Below are 20,237 nucleotides of genomic sequence, written 5' to 3' on the forward strand. Positions count from 1 at the left end.
GCAGGACACAGGTGCTTTGGCTCTTTGATTTGACAGTAACAGGAAGAGGGCAAGGGACTTCCAAATAAAAGGGGCTAAATAAACTATTCCTCTGATCCCTTGATTTTTCCTAAACTTTCTCTTCACTGCTCACTCACTGTTTCCCCAAAGCACTTACTCTCAGCCTGTCTTCTGTATTAGCTGGGTGCCTCTGATACTGCATGACCACCCGCACTGACCCCTGGCATCACGTCAGGGTCCCAGCAGGCACAGGGCCACGAGCAAGCCCTCTTTCAACTCCTGCTAAGTACAGTCCCCACACCTACAGAGCTCACACTCTTGTCTGGAAGGCACACACGACTCTCGACAAAACATGATTGGAACCCATGGGCAGATAAATGCTGGAGCAGCTCACTAGGGAATCCCTGGAAGGCTTCCTCAGATCAGATCAGATCAGTCGCTCAGTCGTGTCCGACTCTCTGCGACCCCATGAATTGCAACACCACAGGACATTTCATCAGGAAGAATGAAGTTGCAAACAAGACATGAGGAAAAGTGGACGAACTGATACATGTGGTATCAGGATCTGGCATTGGGGAACTGGATAGTACTGGTAGACAAAAGTGTGGCTGGGGCCAGGATGGAGCCCAGGCTGAGGGATTTGGGCCTATCCTCAGCATCAGGATACTACTGCTGTGTTTTGAGGAGGGCATAGGCTTAGAGGCTTTTCTATAAGGGTGACTTGGAACTGGGAGACATTCTAGATGTGGACACCCTGGGACACTGCCACTGAAACTTAGGCCTAGGCCCAGGCTGCTCAGCATTTTTCTCTACCGCAGTGCACATCCTATGGGCACAACCTGGGACTGACAACACTAAGAGAAATGGGCAGAGAACTAAAGCACTGGGCAGGTTTGTGATTGTCGTCCTCCATCCATGACAGACACCTCGCCTGTCAGACCTTTCTCTGCCATTTTGAAGTGCTGGAAAGTGAGAGTGACATTGGGACAGTCTTGAACCTCTCACTGATATTTTAAAAAATTTTTTGAAAGAAATAACCAACCCTTTAGTACTTATTTACCCATAATTGGGATAACACGTCACAACTTCCAGAGACACATCACAGGGCTGCCACGTGGAGATTCAGCGGGCCTGTTATAGGAGGAGGCCGCCAGATGAGAAGAAGCATGGTCCAAAGACATATTAACAGCATGGAGTGAATGTGAGGTGACACTGAGGGATAAGTGGCAGCTGAATAAGGGTCCAGTGAGAAATGGAGAATCTGGGAAGAACAAGGCACCAGGCCTGCAGTTCCATTCCACTCTCAATTAACAGGGAAAAAAAAAAAAAAAAAATATATATATATATATAGAGAGAGAGAGAGAGAATATCTAAGACCTTGAGAAAAGAAGAGTTCTTCAAACTAGACCCTCCAAAAAAAAAAAGTTCATCAAAAGATACCAAAAAATAAAAAACTGGCAGGAGATACTTGCAATACAGAACTGACAAAGGAGTAGTGGTCAGAATTTTTTACAAATGTTTAAGACAAAAGCAGTCTTAAGATCAAACCAGTCAATCCTAAAGGAAATCAGGCCCTTATTATACAGAGCAAAGTAAGTCAGAAAGAAAAACACTAATACAGTATGTTAATGCATATATGTGGAATTTACAAAGATGGGAATGATGACCCTATATGCGAGACAGCAAAAGAGACACAGATGTAAAGAACAGACTTTTGGACTCTGTGGGAGAAGGTGAGGGTGGGATGATTTGAGAGAATAGCATTGAAACATGTATATTATATGTGAAATAGATCGCCACTTCGGGTTCAATGCATCAAACAGGGTGCTCAGGGCGGGTGTACTGGGATGACCCTGAGGGTTGGGATGGGGAGGGAGGGTCAAGATGGGGAACACATGTACATCCATGGCTGATTCATGTGAATGTATGGCAAAAACCACCACAACATTGTAAAGTAATTAGCCTCCAATTAAAAAAAGAAATCAGGCCTGAATATTCATTGGAAGGACTGATGCTGAAGCTGAAACTCCCAATACTTTGGCCACCTGATGTGAAAAACTGACTCATTGGAAAAGACCCTGATGCTGGGAAAGATTGAAGGCAGGAGGAGAAGGGGATGACAGAGGATGATGTGGTTGGATGGCATCACCGACTTGATGGAGATGAGTTTGAGCAAGCTTTGGGTGTTGGTGATAGACAGTGAAGCCTGGTGTGCTGCAGTTCATGGGGTTGCAAAGAGTCAGATACGACTGAGCCACTGAACTGAACTAAAGACAAAAGCGAAAAAGAAAAATTGAGCAGATGGGGCAAAGTCATAAACAGATGTTCTGCAGAAGGGGAAATAAAATGACTGGACATCAGTGATCAGAGAAACATACAGAAAAAACATTCGCTGTCATCAGATTGTCACAAGCTGTAGTCTTAAAATACCAGGCCTTGGATTCCCTGATGGTCCAGTGGTCCAAAAGAAGGGACATTTGATCCCTGGTCTAGGAAGAGTACACACACTAAGGGACAATTAGACCTTTGCACCACAACTATGGAGCCCTTACGCTATAGAGTGTGAGCACTGCAACAAGAAAAGTCACCACAAGACTAGCCTCTGATCGCTGCAACTAGACAAAGCCCAGCAGCAATGAAGACCTAGTATGGCCAAAAAAAAAAAAAAAAAAAAATACACCAGGCCAAGATGGAAAGCTATGGGAGCTCTCAGACTGCTGGGGGGAGTGTAAATCAGCCTAACTCTGAAAGACACTTTGGCTTTTCCTAGCAAAATGGAACATGAACATGACGTGGGGCCCAGCAATTCTGCTACCAGATTTGTACCCCAGAGGAAATCTGCACGTGTGCCCCAGAACGTGGGATGTGTATAGCTGGCAGTGATAAGGAGGCTGTAAAAGTCCCAATTACTGAACATTGGTGTGGGCCAGGTGTGCTTTTAAGTTCTTTGCAAGAATTAACTCGTTTGCTCCTCTACACGTATATGACACGGGAGGTACGGAGAGGCTGAGTAGCAATGCGGTCCCAGAGTGGAGAGAGGAGCAGTCAGTGGTAACGGAACCCAGGGTCTGTGCCCTAACCACGAGCAAGGCAAAGCACTCTGTACTCAAGTGTCTCATGTAACACTAAACCCACAGACGTGTGAGGCAGTGACTTTGTTCATTCTGCGGATGAAGAAACTAAAGGGCAGAAATGTGCACGAGGTCACATGTAGTGAACGGCAGGCTGGGAACAGACTCTTAACGCAGTTGTCCCACCTCTCCCTCATGTGCATTTTTCACTTAGGGCCGGGGTAACCCAGCGCGGTGATGAGAAGGAAGCAGACCGTAGAGAGTGGGTGTGATTATCACTCTAGCCCAATCGTCCCCACGCCGCGCACAGCAGGGAATCACCTGAGGGACTCCAGCATCCCGGGGACCAGCCTTTCCGGCCACTAGCCGCAGCCTCTCTCACCTCATTGGCCAGGGCTGGGTATGTGCCTTCCGCGCAGCCAATGGGGCGAGGGGGCGGGGCGACTGGGAAAGACGCTCGGCGAGTGGAGGGAAGTCCCCCAGCGCAGACCGCGTCTCCGCCCGCGTCCCTGAGAAATGGAGTGCAAGTTACTGCCCGCAGAGAAGGAGGAGTTGGTGGCCTGGGGCTTCTGGAAGAGAAGGTTTGTAACCACCGCCGGAAGGAAGGGGAGAAGGAACCAACCAGACCAGCAGGACTGGGAAGCGTGGGGCCACCCGTCTGCGCTTGGAGACGGTGAGTACAAAGCCCCGCAGCAGCCGGGACACAGGGACACACAAGAAGGCCAAGGATGGTGAGGTGGTCTGTGCCGAGGGAACAAGCCGGAGCCGGGTCTAAGATAAGCCAGTGGAGGGCAATGCTCGGCCTCCAGGGAGGACCTTTGGGACAGGGGGCAGTCCTCTGGTTTGGAGGCATTGACGGTGTTTTCCCTGGTTAAGGGATCCAAAAAGGTCCATGTGAGCAGAAAGGATGGGTATTTACTGTCCGACTCCAGAATGTGTGGAGGAGCCCTAGGGCAGTGGGACCTCAGGCTGGCCCCAGGAAGGGTCTGGAACCCAGAAGCACTGCCCATGGAAGGTACTTTTGCCCTCCCAAAGACCAGCCCAACCTGCTGCCTGAGCTACAGAACAAAACAAGAGGACCAAACCAAAGGTCAAGTTTATGTCTTCTGCATGCATGAGACCCCCTGGTGTGTGTGTTTAGTCGCTAAGTCTGTCAACTCTGCGACCCCATGGACTGTAGCCCACCAGGCTCCTCTGTTCATGGGGATTCTCCAGGCAAGAATACTGGAGTGGGTTGCCATGCCGTCCTGCAGGGGATCTTCCCAACCCAGGGATGGAACCCAGATCTCCCACAATGCAGGCGGATTCCTTACCATCTGAACCACTAAGGAAGCCCGAGACCCCTTGGGCTGAAGCAAAATCTCTCTGTCCCAGTTTAACTTTCTGGGACTTGTCAGCTCCATCTGCTCTTACTGAAATCCAGCTTTTTCCACAGAGAAAAACAGGGTCCCCAGTTTAGTTTTATGTGTCCAGTCTTCAGCCTTGGATGGATTACTCTTTTGTCCCAAGTCAAGTGGCCCTAGGAAGGAGATCGTTGATTCAGTTGGGTTCGGTACCCAGTGCTGGATCTCTCAATGGAGAATTTGGCAGCCCCCACAGTGGCCTGTTTATGTCAGGGACTGCAGAGAACATTTTGCAGAGGACAATGCTGGGGAAACAATCCCAGAGATGTTCTGTCCTGTCACCCTGCCAGAGTCCCCCTCGGCAAAACCCTGCTTCACTTAAGGCAGTTGATGGGGGGAGTGTTCAGTGACAGCATTGAGGAAGATTCTGGGGGCATGTGGCCCAGCTGACAGAGCTCTTTGAGAGAAGGAAGCATATAAGAAGGTAGGGAGGGAAGTTCAGAAAAAGAAAAAACAGCCAGATGACCTCAAGGGGGATGTAACCCTGAGCGGTCTGGCCCGTGGGCATTGAAGGTGGCCCTGCTCTCAAGCTCAGAATAGACAGTGTGAAATAAGAAACCACCCTTCTGGGACAGGTTAGGGAACCAGGGGCTGACCTGCTGTTTTGCTGTGTGACCTCAGGCAAGTTACTGCCCTTCTCTGGGCAGTTTCTTGTCTGTGAAATAGACACTGTAGAGCACAAGTAAATGAAAACTCACTGTGAAAAGTCAAAAGCCCAGTGCCAAGGCAGTGAGTTACAGGGTCCTAGCTGGCCCAGGGGCAATCAGTGAGCCACCAAAGCCCCACAAGGATCCCAGCATCCCCACTGGCCACTCCCTGCCCAGCTCTACTCTGAGCCACAGGGTCCCTTTGGGAAAGGGCCAGGCAGTCCCACCCACGAAGAGTTAGGAACCTTATGCCACATGAGCACTGCAGGCCCCATGGCAGGTAGGGGACAAAGACAGCCTCTGACTGTAGCTACCTACAATAGACTGACAGAGAGCTTGTCCTTGGGAGCTAAAGGCATAGCCACAGGGTCCTCCCCTCTCCCCAAGAGTCCTTGTCCCCGCTCCTTGGTTTCCTGAGGCCTGTCAGTCCAGATCCTCTGTGCTAGGACTGCTCGGCTTACTGGGGCTGGGCGGGGGGCTGACCTCAATCGTGTGCTGTAGGGCGAGGCTGTGAACCTGTTCCCTGGTGGCTCTGGGCCTCAGTCTCCGCACCACTTTTCTTCCCCAGCCTGGGCACGGGCACTGGCCCTGGCCACCAGCTTTTCTGAGATACTCCTCTCCTCTGTGGTTCCAGGGCTGTGGCTGAGGTCTGGGAGTGGATAAGGCAGAGGCTTCTCCCGACAGAGGGCACAGGGGCAGGGCAGGTACCAGGTATGAAGGCCAGGCAGCTGAGGAAGCCAGGTGAACTAGCCAAGGCCCACACTGGAAGGACCCTTCAGGCCCCTGATTCTCCCTCCAGTTTGCAGATGGAGAGACAAGGGCAGAGAGAGAAACTAGGCCTGGATCGCACAGAGAGGTAGGGAGTGCCCCTCTGGAGAATCCCCAAATGATGCCTTCAGCTGAGAGCTGGCTGGAGGTGCCTGTCCTCCCAGCACTGGAGCCCTTGATGCTCGGAGCTGCACCAGCTCCTGTTTCCTGAGGACACAGTTCCCAGCCTGAGGGTCCACTGATGGACCTGCCCTGCTTTGCTCAGGATCCCCAGAGAGCAGCTGAGGCAAGGCACGGGAGCCCCCACCCAGCTCCTCCACGCAGAGTCATAAGGGTGAGGCCCGATCACTGTTAGTGCGGTGCGGAAGCTCCAGGCCGTGAACGCGCTACATTGTCTGTCATTGGTGGCCGCTCATTATATCCGATTGTTTCCTGAACTTAATAAGAAGTGGGAACAATGCCTTGTTGGTGGAACAATGGATAGATTATGTGGCTAAAGCCCCCCTACACGGTTGATCTTGGGTCTGTCTCTGGTTTTATGACCTTAATACTGATACCCAAACTGGACCCCAGGTATAAAGAAGCTCAGGGGCACCAGAAATAGGCACGGTGCCCCACGTCTTGTGTGATCCTCACATCTTCCTTTGAAGTAGGTACTATCAGTATCCCCATTTTGCAGATGAAGAAACAGAGGTTTAGAGAAGGCAGACTTGTTCATGCTAACCTAGTCAGTTGGTGGTGGTCAGTTTTCTTCCCCTCCAAATTTTTCAGTGACTAAAAATTTCCCTGAATCCAAAAATATTGATGGGTGATACTCCCTCAGTGCTTCCTGTATGACTGATTCCACCCCACCAGAGAGCTGCCTGAGGGCAAGCCTAAGTCCCTAATCCCCTTCAGTCTCCATATCCTTCCCCGTCTCCCCGCATGCAGTCCCTATGCACCAGGTCGGGCCCACAGAGCCTTGACCCTGAGGCATTTGCTTTGTGCCAGTGAGGACTGAGTGCCTGGTCCCCACCCAGGGCCACCCCAAGACAGAGCAAGGGCCCCAAGGCTCAGATCTTGGCCCTCAGTAGAGACATCCTGATTTTGATTCACAAGCCTTCTTCTCGCCACCTCCAGAGATCACCCTACCGTCACCTCCCAGGTGGCCTCGGCCTCTTTCCCAGACCCTCTGTTTCCTGGGCACAAGGACCCAGGGTTGTCTTAGAGGGCCTGGCCCACACCATTGCATCCTCTGTCTGGGAGGCCCTACTTCCAGCCCCATCCCCAGCCCTGAGGGAGGGCAGCCAGGACCAGCCAGGCCAGCTATCACCTTCTGTGAGGGTGGGCGGGGGCCTGCTCCCAAGCTCTCCTCTCTGTCTCTGGGGGGGCCCACCCTGGACACTCCTTGGGTTCCATTGTGGGCCTCGGCTCTGGCAGCACCTGGGGCCTGTTAGGGACGGCAGGACCCTGGCCCCTTGCCCTCATCCCATTCTGAACCTCATTAACCCAACCAAGGCCAGTGGGCCACTCCACTGGGAAGCAGGCCATAAAGAGTTGGAGAGAGCATGACCAAGGGACAGCAACCCAATAGTAAACCACATAGGGTCACGGTATCACCAAAGGCCAGAACCCCTGAGTCCCGCCAGCCCACTCCCAGTGCACAGATGGGGACCTGAGCCCAGAGTCAGCAGAGGGTTTGTCCAAGGCCAGCAGGCCACAACCCATCTCTGTGTTCTTGAAAGCCTGCTGCCAAGAGACCCAGGGAGGATTCCACAATGGCCTGCCCCGCAGACAGTGGACTGGAGGCTGAGGGGAGTGGGCTTGGCTGGTGCCCACTCAGTAAATGCCAGTCTGGTCCCCAAAGAGAAGCCAAGCTAGGCCCAGACCTCCAACAGGCCTGGAGCCCACCTTGCCTGCACAGACTCCGGGAGGTTGCCTGGGTTCTCTGCTGGGTGGGGCCTGCGCCTGTGGGAAGGGGGCGGGTGCAGAAGACTCTGGAACACCTGGCTCCTGGCCTCCCTTCTTGGACGACCACACTGTCCCGGTTCTCATTCCTGTCCTCAGGTGTGGGCAGACCTAGGTCATGCTCACCTGAGGGCACGGACCCTTGCCCCTAGTAGCTCTCGTTGCAGCTTCCAGGGCCAGCTGGACCCAGAGTCCCGCTCCTGCCCCTAGTCATCCCGTTCAGCCTGGAGCAGAAGGGCTGCCTCAGCCCAGGAGGCTCCACACCCTGGACCTGAGCCCTCAGCTCTGCAGAGGCCCGGACAGGGAGTTTGGGACGTATTCTACAGACAGAAAATCTGAGGCCCCGTGAGGGGAAGGGGCTAGTCCCTGTGACAAACTGGGGCTGCCTGCTTTTGTGCACCAGCCCCTGGTTTCTGGCTTGGGGAAGACTCTAGGGTCTTTAGGAAGGGCTTCTTGGGGGTCCTGACTCCAGATGGGCCCCTCTTCCCCTGACCGCAGACAGCTCCCAGTTCCTTCCATTTTCCACCTGGATCCTGGCAGCCCTCTGGTTGTTTTTCTTCTCCAAAGCCTGCATCTTGCTCCTGTCACTAGCCAGGGCCAGGCAAGGAAGGACAGATTGCAGCCCCGTCTGAGGGGAACCTCACCCCCATCTTCTAATGCCAACAAACACCCCCACACAGGCTCCTCCATCTGGGCAGGGCCTGGCATGCAGAGAGAAGCCCAATTTCCAACCTGGACCCCAATCTGCCTCCCCCACCCCTATGTGGATGAGGTGTCTGGGGGCTCACTAAGTGGCCCTTCCTGTGGACATGCCAGCCTCTGCAGCTGTGTCAGGGTCCTGGAATTAAAGGAGGGGAAAAACAAGACGAACAGCTGGGTCCCTAAGATCCCAAGTCACATCCAACCCGTCCAACAAGAAGGCAGCGGGGGACTTCCCTGGTGGTCCAGGGCGAAGGCTCAGGACTCCCATGCACGGGGCCCAGGTTCCGTCCCTGGTCAGGGAGCTGGATCTCACATGCTGCAACTAAGACCCAGCACAGCCAAATAAGCAATTTTTTTTTTTTAATAAAAGGAAGAAGAAGAATGAAAAAGATTTTAAAAAGAAGGCAGCAGGAAGCACATTAGAAGCTGTCATGGGTTAAACTGTGCCCCCTGAAAGAAAAATGTGTTTGCACTTTAACTCCCATTGCCCCAGAGTGGGACTTCAGTTGGAGTTGGGGTCTGTACGGAAGTAAATTAAAAATGAGCTCATTAGAGTGGGCCCTGTGCTGTGCTCAGATACTCAGTCGTGTCTGACTCTTTGCAACTCCATGGACTGTAAGCCAAAGAGGCTCCTCTGTCTATGGGATTTCCAGGCAAGAATGCTGGAGTGGGTTGCCATTTCCTCTCCAGGGGATCTTCCTGACCTAGGGATCCAACCCTATAAATAGGGGAAATCTGAAAACACGGATGCAGAGAGAGTGCCTCCTTCACATGAAGGCAGAGGCTGGGGTGATGCCCCAGTGTCAAAGACTGTCAGCATCCGCCAGGAGCTGGGGGCGAAGTGGGAAGGAACCAACCCTGCCGACACCTTGATCTCAGACTCCAGCCTCCAGCTAAGACAGCAAGTTTCTGTAGGTTAAGTCCCACCTTGTACTGGGTTATGGCAGCTCTTGGGGCTTCCCCCGTGGTTCAGCAGTAAAGAATTCGCCTGCCATGCAGTAACCACAGGAGGTGCTGGTTTGATCCCTGGATCTGGAAGATCCCCTGGAGGAGGACATGGCAACCCACTCCAGTATTCTTGCCTGGAGAAGCCCATGGACAGAGGAGCCTGGCGGGCTATAGTTCATAGGGTCACAAAGAGTCCGGCATAACTGAAGCAACTTAGGAGGGAGGGTGGCAGCCCTAACAGGCTAACCCAGAGGGTACGTAAGATCAAAGCCCCATGGCAGCTCTTTGGCCCTAAAGGGACCCTGATTCAGAAGGCGGACTTCTGTCTCAAAGTGGCCAGGCCTGCAGTAGCGTGAAGTAACGCTAGTAGTAGTAAAGTGTAACAATAGCAGCTAACATTTTAGGACTACGTGCCAAGTGTCCAGCACAGCACCGAGCCTTTTACAGGCTTGTCCAGTTTAACCCTCACAGCCAGCTGCTGAGGGAAGGAAACTGTTATTCTTCTTGATTTTTACAGATGAGGCCCAAAGAGGCTTCCCTGGTGGCTCAGCTGGTAAAGAATCCACCTGCAATGCGGGAGACCTGGCTTCGATCCCTGGGTTGGGAAGATCCCCTGGAGAAGGGAAAGGCTACCCACTCCAGTATTCTGAACTGGAGAATTCCATGGACTCTATAGTCCATGGGGTCATAAAGACTCGGACACAACTGAGCGACTTTCACTTCACTTCACTTCCCAGAGAGGTGGCGTACACAATGTGGGCACACAATAGTGTAATGTGGGGTCAGGATTTAATGAGCTAGTGGTCAGGTTCCATAGCCCACAGTCTTTTTTTTTTTTTTTGCCTACTTGGGCTTTTATTGTTGTGGTGCACGGATTTAGTTGCCCTGTGGCATGTGGCATCATAGTTACCTGACCAGGGATCGAATCCGTGTCCCCTGCATTGGAAGGTGGATTCTTAAGCTCTATTTGGGGAATGGTGAAGCCCACAGAATCCTGGAATTGAAAAGGAAGACAGAATGAGGTAGAGACTCTGGGAAGAGGAGGGTGGAAGGAGCCTGAGGTGGGGGGTGGGACTAGAGGTGGAGAGTGCTGGAGGCCCCAGGCGCCCCTCGCACCCCCTGCAGCCAGCCGCTGGAGCAGCGTCAGCCCCTGTCCAGCTGCTGCCCCTCTCCCTGCTGTGCTTGGCCCATTGGCTGCTCCACACAGGACCCCATGATGCAGGACCAACTTCTAAGTCACCCCCTCTGCACAAGCACAGGGCCTGGGGCTCACATTCACTCACAGGTGAGTCATTGGAGGGGCTCCCAGGGACTGGAGAGAGGGGGATATCACAGGACACAGGCACGAGGCTGGGAGACCCTCGCGCTGGGGCCCACATCTACACTGGTTACAGGCCATCTGCATAGTGTTTGCACGTGGCTCCTCAGGGTCCGTCTCCTTCCTTCCCAGAGCCTGAATCTGCCCACAGGGCCCAGCCCTCGGTCACTGTGTTCTCTTGGACATGGGCCACCACACACCCCATAAAGAGGAGAGTCCCTCCAGGCCCCCACGGAGACCTCTCTGGCCTTCAGTAGTCTGGGCTGAGAAACAGACAAAAGCAGAGATTTTTTTTTTGTACACACGTGCGGAGGCAGAACTGGTACTGCAAATTTCCTTCCTTTAGCCCTTCCAGAGCCCAGCACTGGACCCCAGTTTGAGATCCACTGATTTAGACCAACTCCACCTTCTCTGGGGCTTCCCTGGTGGCTCAGACGGTAAAGAATCTGCCTGCAGTGCGGGATACCTGGGTTCGATCCCTGAGTTGGGAAGATCCCCTGGAAGAGGGCATGGCAACCCACTCCAGTATTCTTTTCTGGAGAATCTCCATGGACAGAGGAGCCTGGCGGGCTACAGTCCACAGGGTTGCAAAGAGTCAGACATGACTGAACGACTAAGCACAGCACACAGCGCAGCCACCTTCTCTGGGGCCTGAGGCCAGCTCAGCGCTGCAGCTGAGACCCCCTGTCCCTCTGCTTCAGTCACAGCAGTCGAGCGACTCTGGTCAGGGTCCTGTTGCACAGCACACATCCCATCCGGGTCCTTACAGTGCTCCACCCCGTGGCTCTCAGCCGTCTCCTCAACGTCTGTATCTATTGCCCTGTGTCTGTGTGTGCGCACATCTGGGACGATGTGCATGTGTCTCTGGGTGAGTGTCTGAGGTGTATCTTGGTATGTGCGCGTGTCCCACTGTCTGTCCGCCTGTGCACGTGTGCATTTGGCCAGGAGACTAAGGGAGGATGCTGGTCAGGAAGAGGCCCCCTCCAGGAGGAGCTGGAGTGGAAGTCAGGTCGACAGAGCCTGGGATCCCCAGGAGGAGCTGGAGTTGAAGTCAGGTGGACAGGGCCTGGGACCCCCAAGCCCATGCTCTGGCCCCGTCCCACCTTCACAGCAACTCCTCACTCCACTTTTCATCTGGATCAGGAACTATTCACAACACGCCCAGCTCCATGTCTCTCCTCTCTGGGCCTTTTCAATAGCTCTTCCTTCTTGTTGAAATGCTCTTAAAAAGAAAAAAAGGTTTCTGGCCATGCTTCATAGCATGTGGGCTCTTAGTTCCCCAACCAAGGGTCAAACCCACGCCCCCTGGACTGCACTCAGAGTCTTAACCTCTGGACTACCCTTTGAAGTCCTGAAATGCCCTTTTTTCTTTTGCTCCTTGAAGATGCCTAGTCATCCCTCAGTGAAGATTTTGAAGCCCAGAAGCCCCCTCTCTGGGGAAGACTTTGCTGTCTGCCGCCCCACCCGCAGCTCTGAGTGCCTCTCCCCTCATCAGGCACGTTAAATTCTAACTGCCTGCCTGATGTGTGCCCCCTCCCATACCAGAAGCTGTGGAGGGCAGGGAGTGGTCTGCTCTGACTTCGATTCTTCTGTATATGAGAGAGGGCATGTATGTAGTGGATGGTTAGTGCATGCACGCTGCATGAGAGAGCAGAGAATGGCAGAGTGCGAGCGTGATGAGGAAGAGACAGAGGGAAAGAAGTGGAGGACAAAGCCAGGGGCATCCTGAGAAGGGAGAAGAGATTCGTCATGCCAGGGGAGAGACAGGACGGTGGAGATGAGAATGGAGAGGGAGAGGAAAGGGGTGGACAGATTGCATGGACCCGGGGAGGCCAGACCTTATTCTGCCTCTGAAGCCTCTCGGTTCTTCCTCTGTAAATTTCAGGGCCACTGCTCCCTGCTGTCAGCATGCCCTCCAGTACTCAGCCACCTTCTCGTGAAGCCTGGGATGTGATTCTTCCTCCTGCAACTCTTTCCTGAGGGCACAGGTACCTGTTAGACCTGGAGTGTGCTGGTAGTAGGGATGGGGCGGTCTGGGCGCTGCATGGACCTCAGATCACCTCGTTTTCACCCATGTTCAGTGATTGCTGTCCCAGTTGCATAGATGTTCTCACTATGTTCTGATGGCGGGGATGGGGAGTGGGGCAGACAGCTCCATGACGCCTCCCCGCACACATGAAGCCCTCTGTCCTGAGCACTTCCACTCCCAAGCATCCTGACTTGAGCTCAGCAGCTAAGGTTACCTCACCTCCCTCCAGCCTAGCCCTAGGCTGGCAAGTGGGGCTCAGCCATGAGGAGGGGATCCAGGACTTGTTGGCACTGACAGGTTTCCCACATGCTCCCAAGAATGATCCAGAATGTGGTATCCAGGAGTATTAATACCTGGGAAAGGGCATCTGGCCTTGGCCACATGATTTGGGGTTTGGGACTCTAGTCTCCTCTCCTTTACCCATGGTGACAGAGGCTGGCCCACCTCCTGCCCACAGGCCATCCCACCAGTGTGAGAACAGCACCCCCTACCCCAGCCCAGCTTGGACACTGAGGGGTGGACCAGCCTCCTGGCCCAGGGCTGCCCCTGGCGCTGCTAGCAGCAGCAACTTCTCCCCAAGCAGCCACACACGCTCTGCTTCCAGGGCCACACGAGGCTGTCTTTTCACCTCGCAGCTGCTCTAAGCAGGCTCCTAGATGTTGGTGGCCCTGGCCCAGTTCCTCTGAGAATCTCTTGTTCACCTGTGTAGACCCCCACTCTGCCCCGAGTCATGATTCAGCCTCAGGACCGGTGAGGGGCTCCCCTGCCTGAGATCTGTCTGCTCAGGCTAGCCCTTGGGCCTTTACCCCTTCAGCTCCCTCCTCCTGGGTTCCTGACCTCCACATCCTCTGAGATTCAACTCTTCCAGGGCCCTCCTCTGACCATCACAGCCCACAGAGGCTTCTCAGAACTCCAGGCTTCAACTCTGGACCAAATGATTTAAGGCTGGACAGTTCCTCGATGCCCACCAGCAGAGGGTGCTGTTTCAGTGGACCTACAAGGTGAACAAGGCCAGGAGCTGACTGTGGCTCAGACCATGAACTCCTTGTTACCAAATTCAGACTTAAATTGAAGAAAGTAGGGAAAACCACTAGACCATTCAGGTATGACCTAAATCAAATCCCTTATGATTATACAGTGGAAGTGAGAAATAGATTTAAGGGCCTAGATCTGATAGATAGAGTGCCTGATGAACTATGGACTGAGGTTTGTGACATTGTACAGGAGACAGGGATCAAGACCATCCCCATGGAAAAGAAATGAAAAAAAAGCAAAATGGCTGTCTGAGGAGGCCTTACAAATAGCTGTGAAAAGAAGAGAAGCAAAAAGCAAAGGAAAAAAGGAAAGATATAAGCATCTGAATGCAGAGTTCCAAAGAATAGCAAGAAGAGATAAGAAAGCCTTCCTCAGCGATCAATGCAAAGAAATAGAGGAAAACAACAGAATTGGAAAGACTAGAGATCTCTTCAAGAAAATTAGAGATACCAAGGGAACATTTCATGCAAAGATGGGTTCGATAAAGGACAGAAATGGTATGGACCTAACAGAAGTAGAAGATATTAAGAAGAGGTGGAAAGAATACACAGAAGAACTGTACAAAAAAGATCTTCACAACCCAGATAATCACGATGGTGTGATCACTGACCTAGAGCCAGACATCCTGGAATGTGAAGTCAAGTGAGCCTTAGAAAGCATCACTACGAACAAAGCTAGTGGAGGTGATGGAATTCCAGTTGAGCTATTTCAAATCTGGAAAGATGATGCTGTGAAAGTGCTGCACTCAATATGCCAGCAAATTTGGAAAACTCAGCAGTGGCCACAGGACTGGAAAAGGTCAGTTTTCATTCCAAGCCCAAAGAAAGGCAATGCCAAAGAATGCTCAAACTACTGCACAATTGCACTCATCTCACACGCTAGTAAAGTAATGCTCAAAATTCTCCAAGCCAGGCTTCAGCAATATGTGAACCGTGAACTTCCTGATGTTCAAGCTGGTTTTAGAAAAGGCAGAGGAACCAGAGATCAAATTGCCAACATCCACTGGATCATCGAAAAAGCAAGAGAGTTCCAGAAAACCATCTATTTCTGCTTTATTGACTATGCCAAAGCCTTTGACTGTGTGGATCACCATGAACTGTGGAAAATTCTGAAAGAGATGGGAATACCAGACCACCTGATCTGCCTCTTGAGAAATCTGTATGCAGGTCAGGAATCAACAGTTAGAACTAGACATGGAACAACAGACTGGTTCCAAATAGGAAAAGGAGTACATCAAAGCTGTATATTGTCACCCTGCTTAATTAACTTCTGTGCAGAGTACATCATGAGAAACACTGGACTGGAAGAAACAGAAGCTGGAATCAAGATTGCCGGGAGAAATATCAATAAGCTCAGATATGCAGATGACACCACCCTTATGGCAGAAAGTGAAGAGGAACTCAAAAGTCTCTTGATGAAAGTGAAAGTGGAGAATGAAAAAGTTGGCTTAAAGCTCAACATTCAGAAAATGAAGATCATGGCATCTGGTCCCATCACTTCATGGGAAATAGATGGGGAAACAGTGGAAACAGTGTCAGACTTTATTTTTTGGGGCTCCTAAATCACTGCAGATGGTGACTGCAGCCATGAAATTAAAAGACGCTTACTTCTTGGAAGGAAAATTATGACCAACCTAGATAGCATATTCAAAAGCAGAGACATTACTTTGCCAACAAAGGTCCGTCTAGTCAAGGCTATGGTTTTTCCTATGGTCATGTATGGATGTGAGAGTTGGACCGTGAAGAAGGCTGAGCGCCGAAGAATTGATGCTTTTGAACTGTGGTGTTGGAGAAGACTCTTGAGAGTCCCTTGGACTGCAAGGAGATCCAACCAGTCCATTCTGAAGGAGATCAGCCCTGGGATTTCTTTGGAAGGAATGATGCTAAAGCTGAAACTCCAGTACTTTGGCCACCTCATGCGAAGAGTTGACTCATTGGAAAAGACTCTGATGCTGGGAGGGATTGGGGGCAGGAGGAGAAGGGGACGACAGAGGATGAGATGGCTGGATGGCATCACCGACTCGATGGAAGTGAGTCTGAGTGAATTCCAGGAGTTGGTGATAGACAGGGAGGCCTGGCGTGCTGCGATTCATGGGGTTGCAAAGAGTCGGACACGACTGAGCGACTGAATTGAACTGAACTGAAAATGTGAATGGTGCTCACCAGAGTAGAGCTGTGTGGGGACCCTGCTCCAAGCTGTCCCTCCTGATCATTCTTTTCCATGGTGTCCTTAGGGCCCCTCAACCTCAGGATCCCCAAGGACAGCGCCCAGGCCCCCCTGCTTCTCTGCCCCAGCACAGGTGGGCACAGCCTGGCTGAGTTAGTACCTGGATTCCCTGCAGGGCTGACAAGTTCCCTGTTGTGGCCCCCCAGGGTGAGCATCAACAGCAGCTTCTGCAGGAAAGTTGAGCCCGTGCAGGCATCTCAGCTGCCCCCATCAAGACTCCGTCTGGGCCCTGAGGCCATCCCACCATGGCTCCTGGCCTAGTACCAGCATCTCCTGCAGGTACACCCAGTCTAGGGGCCCCTCCCAGTCTTCAGACCCACTGTTAGGACCCTGAACAAGCTCTTCCCTGCCCTCTCGACTGTTTTCCCATCTGAACCTCGAGAGGAGTCAGGTCTTCCTAAATGTAGGGAGAGGGTGTCCAGCGTCTCCTGTACCACCCTCCTTCCCTAGCTACTGCTCCAAGAATGAAGACCTGGGAATGAAGTAGAGGGAGGGCTGAAGGTGTAGGAGGGCTAGTGTTCAGGGCCATACCAGCCTCCCACTTGAAGGGGGCCTCTGGTCATCCCTACCTCAGGGGCCCCCAGGGCCAGGGGATTGTCGGCTCATCCGACAGTCTGGCTCATCCGGTCCAGACACAGCTGGGCCTTTTCCACTTCTGTCTGCAGTAGCAGGAAAGTGGGAACAGAAGGGACTCTGCCCATCCTCTGCCACTCCACCCTCTGCCATCTTCTGGCACCATCACTTGTCTTCTGTGTCCTTGTCTGGCCTCCTCCACTCCTCTGTCCCTGTGATTCCTACAGCTGGTGCCTCTCCTGCTGCAGGCCACAGAGCATTCCACCTGCTGGGTTGGTGGGAGACAGAGGGGAAGGGCTGAAGGCAGCACCAACCCCTGGAGAGGGTGGGTCCAGCCTCACCACACACATCCCCCACCCCCAGCAGGGCAGTGTCTGTAGCCCCTGATAAAGCAGGCCCTGCTTACCCCACCAGCTGCGATAAGCCTAGCTGAGTGCCCAGTAGGGACCTGTGCCCTGAGGCTCTGAGGAGCTGCCCAGCCGTTGTCACTGCCAGCTCCAGATGTGAAACCCTCCACCTCCATTTGGACTCAAGACACATCCCCTTCTCTACCCAGCTCCTCATGGTTCTGGAGCTCCAGCAAAAGTACAGGGGATGCTGTTGTGGGATGCTGGAGAGTTGACAGGCAGGTCAACTGGGTCCCCAGGGTCCCTCCTGGTCTGGTAGGGAGCCACGGCTCTAGAAGGGTCAGTTGTGGGCTGAGACCCCCAGGCCACTAAAGGCTCAGGTACCTAGGCCATTGTAGGCGGCTCCCATGGGGCGGGGGTGCTGGGTATCTCCCCTAGAAGCCTCAGTTTGCATAACCTTCTCTCCCTCCCTGGGGATTGAAGCTTCACCAGGGGTGCCTGGGCTTCTGGGGAAACTCTCCTGTCCACTGAGCTAAAACCAACTACCTCCCTCCCTCTTACTCTCCTCGGGAGGGGAGGGGCAGAGGTTCCCCAGTCCATCCTTTGCATCTGTCTGCTGCTCCCAGCCTCAGCAGGCAATGCACCAGACACCTCCGAGGGGTCTGTTCACATTCAACATGGTAGCCCTGCTGAGGACTCCATTTTCCTCTGTCTCCTTTGGACACCCTAGACCCTGACAAGATTTCTTCCTGAGAATATGACATCAGACGTGGGCCCCAGCCCTGAGTATTCTGGGGTTTTCAGTCTAGTAAGGGGAGTTTGTTTGCTCAGGCGAGCCTGGGGCTCTGGACCAGCAAGGAGGATCAAGGGGAGAGGACCAGAGTTTTACTTTCTCTTCAGAGCCAGCAGCTCACTGGCCCTGATGAGTCCCAGCTCGCATTCCCAGCTCTGCAGCACCTGTGCTTGCTCAGACGGGCCTCCAGTGCTGCCCGCGGGCAGCCAGCTAGCTTGGCCCACTGCCACCTGCTCTCTGCCAACCACACCCTTCTCTGCCTCCAGGCTTGCTCAGGGGCCCTGTCTGAGCACCTGCCAGGAAAAGAGCAGCCAGGCTTCGGCAGGGGTGCCAGAGACTGCCGAGCCCGCCTCCCATACATTCACTTGCATCCTTCAGTGGGGCTCAGTGGCAAGCGCACTCCAGTGGCCAGGGGTGATGGGTGTGATGGGGACAGCAGGCAAGGCCAGGCATCAGTTCATGGGGTTCTGCTTCCGTGGGTCCTAACAGCAGGACAGAGGGGAGGCCCTTCCTCAGATGCGGAAACTGAGGCCCTGAGGCTGAGCAGGCACTTAAACCCTTCAACCCCAACCTTTCGCCCAGTATGCTCCCTGGTGATTCAGATTTCAAATAAACACCAGCCTCAACCTCCTGAACAGTTTCTCAGTTCCAACAGATTCCATGATCTGTGAGTGCTGACTATGGCCTGGCCAATGCTGAACAACTGCGGGTTCATTTGATCCTCCCGGGTTTGGGGTAGGGGGGGTGGAAGTTCAGAGTTCGGGATTCATTTGCCCCAGGGCACACAGATAGTCAGTCAGTCCACTGCGACCTGGGCTCACGTTCCCCCACTCTCCTGCTCTCCTTCCTAGTGTGGGAGTATAGCAGTGGCAGGGGGCAAGGGAACATTTGGGGAGATGCTATATTTTAGCTCTGATACAGGGGGTCAGAAGCCCTCCGTTCAAGTCCCTGCTTCAGCACCTCTCTGGCTTTCATGGCTTCAACTGTAAGATGGGGGCCTTACCCACAACTGACCTGCCTACTCCTCCCGTACATTCCCAACCTGCCCTCGCTCTGGATGTACCTCCACCCACCAGGCCCTCTCCCTTCTAGACTCCTTGACTCTCCTCTCCCAACTCCAGGCTTAGGTTCCTATAGCTCCCTCCTCAGCTGTCCCCCTCAGGTTCACCATCACACAAATCATGTTCAAAATGGACCATGAGGACCAGCTCCTGCCCCCACCTCCCCCTGGCACAGCACCCATAACTCCACCCTGGCTGGGTGCTCTGTCTTTCCCACTTAGAGGCAGGGACTCTCTATGGGCAGCCCCCAGCCCTTACTGAGACCTTGAGCTTGCCTGGCTTGGTTTGAGGGTGAGGACTGAGGATTTATCACAGTGGGGAGTGGCACGGGCCAGGCTGTTGAGCTTGTGTGGCCAGCGCAGAGAAAGCACGGCCACCAACGGCTGTGGGAGCAGACAGAAGGGCGCTTGACCCTCCCTGGAAACTCCCAGGAAGGCTTTCCCGAGGTGACCCTTAGGCTAAGGCCTGAAGGTGAATTAACTGTCCTGGAAAGGGCAAAGATGGATGTGGCAGACAGAGCAAGAACAGCAGGACAAGGAGGGGATCAGAAAAGCTGGGGTCTGGAGAGAGAGGTAAGCTGAGCCAAGAGCCCAGAGGGGCACAAGGGAGATGAGAGGGGCTGGAGTTGCTGTGGGGCTCAGGTGGCTAGTGGCAGAGTGCGGGGCAGAGGCATGTCCTTGGTGTGGCACAGAAAAGACTTGGCCGGGCACATGGGCTGAGGCTCTGAGAAAGAGCTTGGACGTAAGGTGTGGAGGATGTGGAGTGAATCGTCTCTGCAGGTGGCCCAGGCCCTGAGCTTCTCAGCCATCCATTGCCAAGGTCTCAGCCATCCAGCACTGGAGGAATAAGGGGTGTGGGTGGGTGAACCAGGGGTGAAGGAGTTGCCCATACTTTACTTTTTCCAAGTGCCTGATACTCTGCCTCTCTTTCCTCTAGGTGCGAGTTCTTTTAGGAACAAAGAAACAAAAGAATGAGGCTCTAAGGTAGAATTTCAGGCAGGACAGCTGCTGGACTTAAGATTTTAGAGAGGGAGTGACCCCATGGACTAGCCCACCAGGCTCCTCTGTCCATGGGATTTTTCAGGCAAGAATACTGGAGTCAGTTGCCATTTCCTTCTCCAGGGGATCTTCCCGACCCAGGGATTGAACCCATTTCCTGCGTCTCCTGCGTTGGCAGGCAGATTCCTTACCACTGAGTCACCTGGGAAGCTCTCCTTTAAGTTCATTGCCTTCAATACTGCTACCAGAAAGCCACATTCTCTTTGGCTGGGGGAGAATGGATACATGTATATATGGCTGAATCCCTTGTTGTTCACCTGAAAGTGTCCCAGCACTGTTCATTGGCTATACCCCAATACAAAATAAAAAGT

At 53.3% G+C, this 20,237-nt stretch overlaps 1 protein-coding gene across 2 annotated transcripts in view; it reads left to right on the forward strand.

The window, feature by feature from the left end:
- The first annotated feature begins 3,530 nt into the window (after positions 1-3,530).
- CLK3 (CDC like kinase 3) overlaps positions 3,531-20,237 on the forward strand; it is a 32,801-nt gene continuing 16,094 nt past the window's right edge. Inside the window, exon 1 of one of the 2 annotated variants that reach the window (XM_086363799.1) lies at positions 3,531-3,744. The gene's annotated coding sequence lies outside the window, so the exon portion shown is untranslated. The remainder of the gene's footprint in view (positions 3,745-20,237) is intronic. The other variant, XM_086363802.1, reaches the window with a different exon arrangement.

The sequence above is a fragment of the Bos grunniens genome, chromosome 21 (genome assembly GCF_055505025.1).
Source record: "Bos grunniens cultivar Pamir isolate PY7600 chromosome 21, Bosgru_T2T1.0, whole genome shotgun sequence".
Classification (NCBI taxonomy): domain Eukaryota; kingdom Metazoa; phylum Chordata; class Mammalia; order Artiodactyla; family Bovidae; genus Bos; species Bos grunniens.